Raw genomic sequence first — 15,671 nt, forward strand, 5'->3', positions numbered from 1 at the left:
TCTCCTTGGCATTCCTCCCTGAGCGTAGTCCTGCCTATGCTAATCAAACCACACAGCTCCAGTGGGGAGTTGATAGCTTTGCATTCATAAAGCCTTTTTTATTTTTTTTTTTTTATCCATGTGCATCTTACTCTGCAGCTTTTACATCACCCCAAATGTAAGGACTATACACATATTTTTGTAATGTTCTCTAAAACATTAAGTTCTCCATACAATTAGTATGTTAGCATGAAGGTATCACACAGCCAGGACACACTGACAAGGACCCCTGCAGAGAGTTTCAGATGTGATCGCAAATGCAATTCCACTCAGAGGATGGCAGCTGCCAGAGGGGACTAACTAACAAGCTCTTTAAAAAATGCCAATTTAAACTTGAACTGACAAAAGAAAAACTCATAGTTGGTGCAAAAGCAGGAGATACTTCCTTGCACGTGCATACAAAACTTTCTAGATTGCTGTACTGAGCAAAGAGGGGGCAATTGTCCCCCGTTCCTTTCTAAATGAAAATGTTTTGAACAAAGACATCAACTCAAACACTTCAATTTCAGGCTAATTTAGACCAAGAACTTGCACAACTAGGCGAAACATGATGCAAACAGCTAGTTATGCTTCTGAATAAATTGCTAATATCAGTTCTCCAGGGAGCTGACCTTTCCGAGAAAGATATCAAACAATGCATAAATGAATCTCTTGGTAATCCTTTTCCTAGACAGAACATGGACTGGAGTGGGGGATATTTGGGAGTTTTTGCCTTTCATAGCATATACAGGAAAGCAACAAAATAAGAATACTCTTGTTACATAAGGACACTCCTGTAAACCTATGCTTATTTTTTTCTGATTATACTTGCTGATAAAAATCCTCAGAGAAAAGCTATTAAAATAATAAAGTAACAGGTTATCAAAAATAATACTTTCACATCATAGGAGGAATTATCAATTTTACACCAGGATCTCAAGAAAATACAAGCTTATGGGATGGAACAGGAAAATTCAGACTGTAAATGATTGTCTCCAAGGCTGGTGCTACAGGCAGGGCTTTGGATTTTTTGATAATGGCTGGTTTTATAAGACTCCAGTCCAGACAGTGATACGCGGGAAAGGCTTATCTCGCGGGGGCAAAAGGAGGCTGGGACAGGAATTAGCTGGGCTCATTTGGAGAGCTTTAAACTAGGTTCAAAGGGGGATGGGGTTGAAGCTGGGCTTGTCCCAGTGGGGCAGCCTTCTAAAACCGATGAGGACAAGGTGGCCTCCTGTACCCCTAGGGAGAAATCGGTGTGCTCGGCATGCTCTCTGAAATGCCTGTACACCAATGCACACAGCATGGGGAATAAGCAGGAGGAGTTAGAATCCTGTGTTCGATCAGAAGGTTACGATCTAGTGGCAATTACAGAAACATGGTGGGACAGCTGACATGACTGGAATGTGGTCATGGATGGCTATGTCCTTTCCAGGAAAGACAGGCCAGCCAGGCATGGTGGTGGAGTTGCTCTCTATGTGAGGGAGCAGCTACAATGTACTAATTCTGCCCAGGAGCGGATGAGGAGTGAGTTGAGAATGTATGGGTCAGGATCAAGGGGCAGGCTGGCAGGGCTGACACTGTTGTGGGCATCTGTTACAGGTCACCGGATCAGGCAGGAGGAAGTTGAGGCCTTCGATGGGCAGCTGAGAGTGGCCTCACAGTCTCAGGCCCTGGTTGTTGTGGGTGATTTTAACTTCCCTGATGTTTGTTGGAAGGACTACTCAGCCAGCCAGCCACAGTCCAGGAGGTTCCTCCAGTGCATGGACGATAACTTTCTCATGCAAATGGTGGAGGAGCCAACCAGGAGAGAAGCGCTGCTTGATCTCATCCTCACTAACAAGGAGGGTATGGTCGAAGCGGTAAAGGTTGAGGGCTGCCTGGGTTGCAGTGACCACGAGATGGTGGAGTTCGGTATCTTGTGTGGTAGGACCAGGGCAATAAGTAGAATTGCAACCCTGGACTTTAGCAAGGCTAACTTTGGCCTTTTCAAGCAATTGCTGGGGGAAATCCCATGGGCAAGACTGCTTGAAGGAAAAGGGGCCCAAGACAGCTGGGTGGCGTTCAGGGATTGCTTCTTCCAAGCTCAGGATCAGAGCATCCCCACATGCAGGAAGTCAAGGAAGGGAGCCAGGAGGCCTGCGTGGTTAAATAGGGATCTGTTGGGTATGCTCAAGCAGAACAGGCGAGTTAGTTTACAGGTCATGGAAGCAGGGGCTGGCCACTTGGGAGGAATATAAGGCTCCTGTTAGAGGATGTATTAAGGCAGCTAGGATAGCCAAGGCCTCCTTAGAATTAAAGCTGGCGAAAGGGGTCAAGGACAGCAAAAAGAGCTTTTTCAAATACATAGCAGATAAAATTAACACCAGAGGCAATGTAGGCCCACTGATGAATGGGGTGGGTGCCCTGGTGACAGAAGATACAGACAAGGCAAAATTACTGAATGCCTTCTTTGTCTCTGTCTACTCTGCCGTAGGCTGTCCTGGGGAGCCCTGTACCCCTGAGGCCCTGGATGAAGCCAGGTCAATGGAGGAGTTTGCTTTAGTCGATGAGGACTGGGTTAGGGAGCAATTAAGTAGTCTGGACATCCATAAATCCATGGGTCCAGATGGGATGCATCCGCGGGTGCTGAGGGAGCTTGCTGAAGTTATTGCTAGACCGCTCTCCATCATCCTTGCCAAGTCTTGGGAAACGGGAGAGGTGCCCGAGGACTGGAGGAAAGCAAATGTCACTCCAGTCTTCAAAAAGGGCAAGAAGGAGGACTCGGGTAATTATAGACCGGTCAGCTTCACCTCTGTCCCTGGGAAAGTAATGGAACGGCTTGTCCTTGGTGCCATCTCAAGGCATATCAAGGATAAGAGGGTTATTAGGGGCAGTCAGCATGGCTTTACTAAGGGTAAGTCGTGCTTGACCAGCCTCATAGCCTTTTATGAGAATGTAACAAGGTGAATGGATGATAGCAGAGCGGTGGATGTGGTCTGCCTTGACTTCAGCAAAGCGTTTGACACAGTCTCCCATAGCATCCTAGTTGCTAAGTTGAGGAGGTGGGGTCTTGACAATAGAGTAGTGAGGTGGGTTGCAAACTGGCTTAAGGAGAGAAGCCAGAGAGTGGTAGTCAATGGTGCGGAGTCTAGTTGGACGCCAGTATCTAGTGGAGTGCCTCAGGGGTCAGTACTGGCGCCAATATTATTCAATATATTCATTAACAATTTAGACGAGGGAATAGAGTGTACTATCAGCAAGTTTGCTGATGACACTAAGCTGGGAGGAGTGGCTGACACGCCAGAAGGCTGTGCTGCCATCCAGTGGGACCTGGACAGGCTGGAGAGTTGGGCAGGGAATAACCTGATGAAATTTAACAAGGGAAAGTGTAGAGTCCTGCATCTGGGCAGGAACAACCCCAGGTTCCAGTGTAGGCTGGGGAATGACCTATTAGAAAGCAGTGTAGGGGAAAGGGACCTGGCGGTCCTGGTGGACAACAGGAAGACCATGAGCCAGCACTGTGCCCTTGTGGCCAGGAAGGCCAATGGCATCCTGGGGTGTATTAGAAGGGGGTTGGTTAGTAGATCGAGAGAGGTCCTCCTTCCCCTCTACTCTGTCCTGGTGAGACCCCATCTGGAGTATCGTGTCCAGTTCTGGGCCCCTCAGTTCAAGAAGTACAGGGAACTGCTGGAGAGAGTCCAGCGCAGGGCAACAAAGATGATTAAGGGAGTGGAGCATCTCCCTTATGAAGAAAGGCTGAGGGAGCTAGGTCTCTTTAGTTTGTAGAAGAGGAGGCTAAGGGGGGACCTTATTAATGTCTATAAGTATATAAAAGGTGAGTGCCATGAAGATGGAGCCAGGCTCTTCTTGGTGGCAAACAATGATAGGACGAGGGGTAATGGGATCAAGCTGGAACACAAGAGTTTCTACTTAAATTTGAGAAGAAACTTCTTCTCAATGAGGGTGACGGAGCACTGGAACAGGCTGCCCAGGGGGGTTGTGGAGTCTCCTTCGCTGGAGACATTCAAAACCCACCTGGACATGTTCCTGTGTGACCTCATCTAGGCGTTCCTGCTCTGGCAGGGGGATTGGACTAGATGATCTTCTGAGGTCCCTTCCAATCCCAAACATACTGTGATACTGTGATTTTCCTATCTGTGCTAGTTTTTACAGGCCTAGATAAAGATGTAGTGAAAAAAAGGATGCATGTCTTATATCCAATATACTGCATATAGTGTTCCTCTTTGCTCCAGATTTTTATTGTTTTCCAGTCACAGCTTGTGACAAATCACAAATCGTGTTCTTAGATACTTGTTGGACTTTCTTCAATAATAATTAATCATCCTTCTGTTGCCTTTAGGTATGTCCTCCATTCTGAGGCTATTATTATCCACATGCCCAGGAAGATGCTATGTGTTCCTTCTACTTGTGCATCCCTGCTAGAAACAAAACCTTCTTTTGTTCGTATGCTATTGTTTTCTAGATAAGTTATTTTTGCTTTATAGATCTGGCAAAATAATCAATACTCTGTAAAATGGGCAAAATCTTTGTCTTTCATTACAGCTCTGACTGCCCGCAAGTTTATTTTTAATGAGAGAAGTATTTGTGATGCAATGTTTTGCGTATGAGATGTAAGGGCTGTTGTTTTTGAAAGAACCTTGATGCATCATTATTTTATTTGAGTTATAGTGTAGAGGCTTCATCACCCAGGGACCATAAGAGCTTGTTATTTTTCTGAAGTGCCCACACACACAGGTAATAGGGAATTTTTACCAAAACAAAACACCCCAGGAGCTGGACTTGATGATCCTTGTGGGCCCTTCCAACTCAGGACATTCTATGATTTTACTGGATGCTGTCAGTTCTTTGAAGTTTTCCATGAATGTTTTTCTATGAAATTTTCTATCAATGTTTTATCTTAAAAAAATATCTTCAGAAATATCACATTTAAACACTTCTTAAAACAAGTAATATTTTTCATTTGGAAGTATTTTGTTTAGAAATTTAAATGATTGCATAGTAAGACGATAATTGCCACGGTAATTTTGCTCTTTCAGCAGTTTTGTTTGCTCCTCTTCAACTGTTTGAGTTACAGATGTTGACAACACTTTAGCCTTTTATCCTGATTTGGCATGTGATTTTATTATTTTTCATCCCAAACCTTTTCAACAAGTGAAAAAAAATCCATTGCCAGCATCTATGATCAGGTTACAACAGGCCCACCTAAGAGCAAGAAGAAAAACAGAGAAAGGTGATGGGCTGCCCAAGGGAATCACAAATGGAAAGATCCAACGGCCAGCCGCAAACTGTCCTCTTTGGAATGGCTCCTGAGAAGTGAATAAAGGCACTAAATTCCTAACAAAATTCTTCCACCGACTGCGTGGTATGGAGCAGAGTCGCTAATCCAGTATGTAAGAACACCGCTTGCCCCGTGACTCCCACCACAGCTAAAGGAAGACTGGATAAGGTAGGGAAAAAGGCAATGACCTCATTACTAAGTGCCACATAAAGTCCTAATTAAAGCACTACATGCTTTTATAATTTTTCTTTCCCTTTTGTTCCATCTCACAAGGAACACTTTGTAAATCCTGCCTTATGACTTGTTTAACACATGGGCACAAAAATGCATCAAATGCTTGAGTAAACTAGGTTTTATGGTGTTTGCAAGATTATGACAGGATTTGTTGCTTCATGAAAGTGGATCATCTAGTTTCCTTTGTGGGTGATTTGCATTACAAACATCTCTCCTTATATTAGAAAAGCAGAATTGAAATCCTGACTCAAGCACAAGCAGCTGACTTCCAGCCTCTCTGAAAGCACAAGATTTCTTCCCTGAGGTATATTTTCTCTCGTTACATTTCTAAGACTTCTCAGAGACTTGACATTCCAGTGAGTTAAATGTGCACCACACTGAAATCAACTAGCCTTTTTTTTTTTTTAAATAATTATTTGGGTTTTACAGTTCGCAGATGCCTTTGAGAAGTTCCTGTTATTACATCCCCTGCGGTGACACTTCACTGAATCACAGTCAGTGCTAAGGAGCAGCCCCGACTGCATGGAGGGGAGCTTATCCTGGGGTTTACTGCTTGCTTCCCTACACCAAGGTTCAGTGTCAGGGCACAAGTCCTGGAGCAATCCCACAGGTAACTGAGAGCAAATTCATAATGAAAGGGTGAGTAGCACCCATTCTCCATTGTGAGAGCACCAGCTGGTATTGCATCCTGTTTTTTTACATATGAAACCTGGCCGTATGTCTCGTCATGAGGTTAGAGCTGCTTATGCTTCTGTTTTGCAAACAGTTCCTTTCATAGGCTGCTTTAGTAGTTACTTCCATAAAATGATGCCAGATCTGTAAAATTTCCAGAGATACACCATTCCTCTTTTATTAGCAAAGCCATCTTCCCTCCACTTAGTTTTTTTTTCCTGTCATACCATCGTAAAAAGTTTTATGTCCTGTTTCAGTCACAGCTGCCATTAACTGCTTGCCATGTTCTTAATTTCTCTTTTCTGGGTCAGCCTCCTCTGGCCCACAGTGATATTGGCCCCCTCAAAGTGCAGCACTCAAACTAAAGTCAGGTCTTGCCAACAGTGTTTGTACTAAATCTAAACTGTTAGGGGAGAAAAAAAATCACTTTAATGTCATTTGTGTTTGTAGGAGGAATTTCTGAGCAAAATATACAAAACTATTACTGCAGTTTTGACTTCAACAACACACAGGAATACGCTTTCTCTCTCTTTTGTCCTCCACTCCCCCTTCTTTACTGGTAGGGGAGAAATGAGAAGAGACAAAAGGGAGAAGCAACAGCTAATGAAAGAGAAGCATGTGTGTGCAAATATGTATGGCCATAAGTTAAAGAAAATAGAAAAATAGTCCATGCAAAAAAAAAGTCCCAAATTTTTAGTCAGCTGCAGTTATAGGACCTTTTTCAAAACATAGCATAGAAGTAATTTGGTTACTGACAATTTCTGTGTTTCTAAGCACCTCAGTGGCTGCTGGGAGGGAAATGAGCTGGAGGCTGAATGAATTCAAGCAGCTGATGACCTTGTACACCTGAGTACATTAGACACCCTTTTTGACTGACTTTTCAGGTGATCTTTAGACTGTTTAGTTTTGTTTTGTTCCATTTTTAGAACTCAGTTTTTTCCTAAAAACATATAACAGTCTGTGGGCTTAGATTTTCTTTGTTTGGAAAAAGTTGCTCCTCCTGAGTTCAGGACTAAATCAAGGCCAAATCATGTTTTGAATACCGATAACATGTTATTTTCAGTACTGTAATTCATGGACATTTTATTCACCCTCCTTGAAATCTCATCTGGTTACTTTGCTGACCTGTTAGCTACCCCCCAGCTACTTTCAAATCACACACTATATATGCAGCAACATTTTTTTTCTGCTTCACTCTTCTTATATCTATTGTAATTAATATTTGTTACCCTAACTCTTTGTAGAAAAGACACAGAAAAAAAAATTATCTAATGAATGGAACAGCTCCTCTCTGAGGGAAAATTAAATAGACAGAACACTGCAGTTTGGAAAGTAATTGAGCAGGTATATGACAGAGATGCCTAAAATTATGAGCAATATAAAGAATGTAAATTGGGAACAATCATTCATTGTGTCTTGCAATACAAGAGCTATGGTGAAGCGTAAGAGATTTTCAGGGAACACTGTTTCATACAGTCTATAGTTAAAGCAGGAAACTCCCTCTCACAGGAAGCTGTTGAGACTCAATACAAAGAAGAATTCAAGAAAAATTAATGGAAAAAAAATGTTACTGAGCACTAATAAAAACCACATGCTGGGAACAATGCTCTATGAGGTTCCTAAGCCTGTGGGAAGATGGGACATGTAAAGGGAGAAGCATCACTGTAGGCTTCACCCTGTTTCATGTGCTCCTGAGCATCTGGCCATGGTCAGACACAGACAGTGAGATGGTCTGAGTCACTAAAGCTGTTCTTTTTATGGGTGTTTTAAAAGTTTAAAGTACTCAAAACTCTGACTCTTTGCACCCTGTTACTACAAATGACACTTTCCTGTTTGGAATAGAGTAAACATACCATATTTATGGTGTGCCAAAGGAGCATTAATTAGCATACAGGTGTTTGTCATGTTCTATGTCACACAGTATGCTTGGAGATGGGAAGAGGTAAATGACAAATATGGTTGAATACATGAATAAAATATTGAATATAAGATTCAGTAAAACTGGATAAACTGGAATTAAAAGTTCTCACTCTGAACTTAAGAGCCTTTGCAAGTAGGGCAATGAATATAATTGCAAAATAGTGGTATTGTGAATGAAGAAACAAAAGAGGAAGAAGTCTCGAGATTCCAGCAGAATGAACACTCTCAAGGTGTTTTTCTACTCTTAAGTTCCTGTCTCTATTAGTAATTTTGGATAAAACTTTTCAAATGCAAAAGTCCATTTAAGATTCTATTTTCTTGTCTGTTCTACTGACTCATCCATTGTTATGTGAGGTATGGGATGGTTAAATAATGTTGAAAAAACACAAGGTTTCCTGATTCTATCCTCAGAGGTTGTTCTGTGATGGAAAACAGCCAGGTTTATTTTTTCTGAAGGCAGTTCTCACTGGAGTTACAGGAAAACATGCCTATTAGAGGTCAGTTGGGAACAGGTCCGATATCGCAGTGCACATGAGTGGACGTGTTGAGTTCAACAAAAACCAGAAATGTAAATGACAGGTCAAGGTATAGCATATGAAAATAGATCTGAACACTAAAATATGGAATTATTACATTTTATATGTATTTGTTTTACACAGTGACAGTCTGGGGCTCTAAACTCAGTTTCTGACTTTGCCACAGAGTGATTATGGTCTTGGCAAGTTTATTACTGTCTCTAGGCATCTATTCTTCAGCCTCAGGGTAAAAGTACTTTCTTGATTGGTCCTCCTTGTTCTGTCACTAGATCACTTGGAGGAGAACCTGTTGTCCCCCACAACAGTAAGCCTGTAATGTTCAGGGTTGTTAAACAGCATGACTACCATGCATGTATGGCCCCTCAGTTCAAGAAGGACGGGGAACTGCTGGAGAGAGTCCAGCACAGAGCCATGAAGCTGATTAAGGGAGTGGAGTGTCTTCCTTATGAGGAAAGGCTGAGGGAGCTGGGTCTCTTGAGCTTGGAGGAGACTGAGGGGTGACCTCATTAATGTTTATAAATATGTCACAAGGATGGAGCCAGGCTCTTCTCGGTGACAACCAATGATAAGACAAGGGGCAATGGGTACAAACTGGAACACAGGAGGTTCCACTTAAATTTGAGAAGAAACTTCTCAGTGAGGGTAACAGAACACTGGAACAGGCTGTCCAGAGAGGTTGTGGAGTCTCCTACTCTGGAGACATTCAAAACCCGCCTGGACACATTCCTGTGTAGCCTCATCTGGGTATTTCTGCTCCTGCAGGGAGATTGGACTAGATGATCTTTTGAGGTCACTTCCAATCCCAAACATTCTGTGATTCTGTATGGTGACTAATCTATACCATCGCTCTTTACAAGGACTGCAGCACAGGCTGAATTACACTAGTTCAATACTGGACTGATAATCTGACAGGGAAGGAAATTCCATCATTTGTCTCAGAGATTTTGTCTCCAGATTACAAGGTTAGGTGTTTGTCTGCCAGATGATTTCTACTCTTAAAAAAGTGGAGCTGCATTGCTTTCCTAACTCCTATGGATATTACAAAGCACCTGTCTAACCTTATTCTTTGTCCAACATGCAGCTGTATGGAAATTAATGTAAGATGGGAGATCTTTTAGCACTCTGCAAGGATGACCCAAGTATCTCTATCTAGAAAGCAGCAGCTTCACTAATTGCCATGCTGCATTTGGCTTCTCTGTGACACCACTGTCACCAGAACCAAATTGCTTCATTGATCAAGATCCTGAGCAGTAATGGCAGTAGAAAAGATACCACTCTAACAGGTCAGAACCCTGTATTTCAATCAGAAGAAAAACCTAAACAACTGAAAACACACTGCAAAATAAAATCTGTGACACATTTCCAGTTGGGATTAGCAAAAATTCAATTTACACAATGTTGACCTAATTTGTTTTTAAAATGTTAAATTGTTTCACCTTATTTAGTGATTAGATTTGATTTACTGCCTTGGTTAGATTAAGTCTGAATTCATATTCAAATATTAAACAGAATCCATGAAACGTTAATATGTTGTGAAAAGAAATGTTATCATTACAGTCCAAATGAAATTATTGGACTTTATTTGGGCAAACGTATGTTTTGAAGCTGGGGTTGGAAATTAAATGAAAGGCCAGACATCTTAAATCACTATTTGAATTCAGTCATGCTTCATAGTGAACAAAACTGTTTCTGCTAATGGATATTGTATGGCCTTTGTGGAATCAAGGTAGCAGCCTTGCTTTTCATTCCTATGAAGAAATTACTAATACTAGTTAAATAGCATAAAAAAATACCAACAGGCAACAGTGTTAATGCTTCTGACTGGGAAGTGAAAGGAAGCAGTGTCTCAAAGGGGAATTCACAAATGGGTTGTTGAGTACTTGTCCACAGGAATGGCACCAGCTCTTCTGCTTGTGCTCTCGGTTCTTGAGCTCTGCACTTTGCATTTGCACGGGTGCGCTGCTTGATTTGAATAGATGCTTTTCTCTTGCCTTCGTCTCTGCTGGTGGCATGTAACATACTGAGATTTTGCCAAATATGCAGCACATGTATGGCTATGCGGGAGGCGCTGCATTATTCAAGTCACAAGCTTCCTCTGGACACTGTTTGAAAAATGTGCAAATATCCATTTCTCCTAAAAAAGGCCAAGGACAGCTTGCTGTCAATAACAGCAAATCTGGGAAGAAGCTCAAGGGTTCTGATTTGGAAATACACACAAGTAGTTAGTGCTCAAGAAATATTTCGCAATTGAGAAGTGCCTTGGTAAGAGCAATACATTTTTGTTGTGCTTGTTATGGAAATACTTCTGTATGCTGGTCTTCATACAGCTAGAGGCCATTTTGGTATCTGCAAAGCTCTAATGACAGCTTGTGCTCTTATCTCCTGCCTCCCATGTTATTAAAATAAACAAACAAGCAAAAGTTTCTGTAGACAGAAAGGCTCTCAATTATTAGAAATTTCACTACACTATCCAGAAAATAAGTCTGTTTGCAGACTAGCCAAATTGTTTCGTGATAATTTGGCAGATCTCTGATTCAGAAGAGAGGAAAAAATCTGTACAATTTACAGCAGGAACTTGCAAAGCTGTATTTCTTAACAACAGAGCTGATTCACATTTATTCATTACTTACTCCTTATGGTGAGCTGTTGCTGGAATTCAGTCCCAGATGGCAGGTTAAGCTGCAAAAAAGTGCTCTATATTTACAATGCTGATGAAACATGCAAAAGTGAAAAGGTTTATCAGGACAGCAGGTTATTCCTTAGACTTTCAGCATCTCTCTTTGCAGACAACTGCCTCCTACCACATCTTTGGCTGAAGACACCTTGTTTTTTGAACTTTTGGAGTACGAAAAATAAAGGGAATGAAGGAAAGGGAAGAAAAAAAAGAAAATATGGCAGAAGATTTAATTTTTTTTTTTAAACAGAGTACCTAACTTAATGTGGCAAAGAAAGGGCAGTATAGCCAGACAATTCATTTGGCCTTTTGAAGCAATTATGTTCTCCGCTTGCCGAGTCAAGAAAAATGAACCTCAGGCTTTTTAGACTGGAAGGGAAGAAAGGCAAACAAACAAAGCAAAAAAAATTCCTAAGCCAGGCTCTAGAAGCCAGCTGTAAAGATCAAATCACAGTTCTAATGCAGAGATGTTGTGAAAGTGTTGCAAATTCTTGGTGGACTTGGTATTGCTAGGTAATGGTTGGACTCAATGGTCATTAGTGTCTTTTCCAACCTAAATGATTCTATGATTCTGCAAGAAGTTACTAAAAAACTTCTCTCCCAGTCACAGAAGTCCGCTCTCCTCCAGGAACAACAGGGAGTCCACAGACTGGGAACGGAGTTATCCCAGCCTGGTGTGAAGCCAGGCAGTCTGAGCACCGCTCTCTGCTCATGGCTCTCAGTTTGCATCACGTTGCAACTTTTTGGGACAAAGGTGATGGATACATTTCAAGCTGCTTTGGTCTCCAGAACAGTGCTGAGGAATCTCAGAAATGCATCACTATCCTGATTCAGATTTGGGAGATGTTAACACAAGTGAAAAATTGATCAGTTTATGTCTACTAACATAAGCACAGGGCATTACATGGAATAAATTTTCTTGCATTTAACTGAAGTAGAATGAAGATTATGACATTTCTTAAGTAAGGGAATCCCCTTAGAGCTCTCTGAGGTGGTGACAAATTCAAAAAGACTCCCCACTTGGAGAATTAAGTAAAGATAACTGTGGAGGGGGTTTTGGTAGATAAAGACTTTGTTGCTGAATTAGTCTGGCTCAAAGGAATCTCAAGGCCACTTTGGGAAGCTGAGAACAGAATCTGCTGTGAGAAAGAGGGGCGTTCCTCAATCAGCGGGGTCCTGGCGTGGCGTGAATCATCGGACGTATCATCAGTGAGACTCCAGGGCATGGACAGCCCATGATACTTATTTAGCGAATCCATGCTTGGAGTGTGGACGCGTGATTAGAATATAGTTGCGTATATAAGGAGACTTGTTTCTGTAATAAATGGCTTTAGCGTGATTCACATTGAATCGAATTGTTTTGCTGAGTCCTTATTCGCTCCAACAGATAACAAGGCAAACACATCAAGCACAGGGAATAGCTCTGAGTTCTCTGCAACTTCTTTTTTTTCTGTCACTTCAGAAATCCTCACTTATCATCATACTCTAAGTTATAAAAGCAGTACTTTGCATACACGTTAACACGTTTGAGCAAAATTAAACATAATTAGAAGATCCATGGTCTTAGACCATGGAAATTCAAGCTATTCCATCTGTTGAAAGCTTAATCCTAAATGGGTCTTTATTTCAATCAAATATTTTCTGTGAATTAGTCTCATGAACTCCGTCTGCCAAATTGAAAGTGGGCTGTCTCTGTGCACTTCCAATACTCTGAACAATAGACTATAAATAAGTATTCGAATGATGCCTCTTTTGTAGCACAAAACTCCGCAACACTAATGAATGGCAGAAGTAATTAATATTTCATACACAATAACTTAAGAAACAAGTGTTAGTTTATGTATTTACTGAACACATGTAGGCAGGGTCCCAATAACTATCAATTAAAGTTTTCAGCAGACTAGGCACAATTTTCAAATGCATCAGTACTCAAGGTCTTTTTTTTTTCCCCTGGAATAGTGTAGGCTTTGAATAACCAAAGCGATAAACCTTCTAAAACATTCTAGTTCCTGCCCATAAGCTTGCAAATAGAACAAGAGCCTTCAGTTCACTGAAGTGCTTTTAAATAAGTGGTCTTAGCGTTAGTGCCTTTTAGTCCGAAATTCAGTAGTTCCTTCAGCCGCGGCTGCAGCATCATGCTTCAAGACACTTAAAGAACATGCCGGTGGTCTTTACCATAAAGGGTAAAATAATGTTTTTCAACAGTTGTCTTATGGTTTTGTCCTATAAATATGTACTCAGAGGCTCACTCCTCATGACAGTCCATTTGTGTCTTTCAACTTAAACACATGGTAGAAGGTCCATATTTGCTTGGATTCCAAGATTACTGAATTACATGTCCCTTATTACCCTACATTTCTGCCTATGAAGTTGCCTTAATTTTAACTATAGTTCAACTGAAGACAATAAAACATTCAGAAGAAATAAATACATTTTCATCCTATTTTGTTTCTACACACTATGGTATACACATGATAAAACTCCCATGCAGTTTGTAGATGGCAGAGGTAAATCAACATCACCCTCCCTGGAAAATCCTGTCCTTCACAATTTTCAGCTTCTGCAACCATTCAGCCTCATTTTTAGAATTCAGAAACAAAGAATTTTGCTTTCTAAATGTGGAATTTCCATGCAATATAGTGTCATTTCCCACAATGCTGTCATGGGGAAATATACTTTGAGCAAAGCAGTGCAAGAAATATGGACAGATTCCATTGCTTGTAGATCTCAAAAACAACTCTCAAAATATCCGTTTATACATAAAAAACCTTAATGAACCATACAATGATCACTTAGAGACTGGAACTAGAGTTTTCAAAATAGGAGGAAAATGTGATTGTTGCTAAGCCATAACCAATGAGGAGTTAACACAGAGGAACTGCAGAGACAAAGCTGCATTTTCCCTGGTAGACCAGTTATTTTTTCTGAATAAAGTTACTGCCATTCATTGAACAAAATGGGCTCTGGATGGATCTTAACTGTCAGGCAAGATGCAGTTGAATGGTGGTTTTGTTGAGTGTGATAAGAAACATAAGAAATTTAGGGATAAGGAGATCTATTTGGTACAAACTAGGGAACCTGAAATATCTCATTCTCTTGGGATAGTATCAGCCTGCTGTTAGAACAACCCTGCTATTTTGCCCTCGGATATCCTGCCATGCAGACAATCACAGACATTTACTACCTTCCAATTGAAAAAATGCTTGCCTGGACTGTTGTGCACTTTCTCCACACACTTTACTACCCTGACTAAAAAAAAATAAATAAATATTCCAACATGTCTGTGGGAGCATTTATAAGAATGTGCTTCATGGAGATTGATTTACTGAGTACATCCTGTTTGGGGATCTGATTTGTTCTTCCTCTTAATGCTTCCCTGGGGCAATGCACCTATGCTCTGATTCTTCAACTATGAACACATGCTATACTGCATGGAAACAGCACAATGTAGTCCTAAATATGCAAAAGATTAAAAAAAAAAAGAAAAAAAGACAGCTGCTGCTTTATGATCCAGTCCCTTCACACTGACTTTACACAAACAGAAAGAACAATTTTAGAAGATGAAAATTCAACCAAGTTTAATGATGCGATGACTCTGGAGTCTGATCACTGCAATTTAGCTGCTGACGGAGTTTTAGTATATCACTTGCAGGTTTCTACTCTGTATTTTGAACCAGCAGCTCAGAACAGACTGCTTTTTCACCTTTGCACAGAAGGGGTTTTTGAAAGCCCTAAATTTTTTTAAGTTACTGTGGCCAACTCACTTCACAATTTGAAAATGACAAAATAAAGAAGTCCAGTCAGTTTTGCTTTAGGTCCCTCACACTTCACTAATTAGATTTTTATTGTGTGTTCTTTTATACCATGATAACTATATGAAGAAACATAATGAAATTAATTCCATGCAAAGGTAATATTGCAAACAGTTTTTCCTAAACTGCAGGCTCACAGTGAGAAGGCTGCAAACTTGCTTTTGTGTTTTTTTAACAGGAGTGATATAATGAATTCTGTCTCAACCATATTCCCAGTAATCAAAGCAGCCAAGCCTCAGGCAGATACCAAGTAAGGGATATTTCATACCACAGAGTTAAACTTTTCCTAGATTTAAACCAGTGAAAGCTGGGTCTCAAAATGAAAAATGTCAGGCAAGTTCAGCAAAGGATAGTGCTTTAGGTAATGTCTGTAACAAGCAGCTTTCTAATGCTTTCCATGTATTTGCAAGCAAATTACCTGAGTTTGAACTGTTACGTAGCTGAACATTTTCATTGTTTCTTAGCAAAGCACACTTGGAGAGATGACAAACCAAAATTTCTTGGCAATCTGGAAAATGTCTAAG

The sequence above is a fragment of the Streptopelia decaocto genome (genome assembly GCF_964273445.1).
Source record: "Streptopelia decaocto genome assembly, chromosome: 4".
Classification (NCBI taxonomy): Eukaryota; Metazoa; Chordata; class Aves; order Columbiformes; family Columbidae; genus Streptopelia; species Streptopelia decaocto.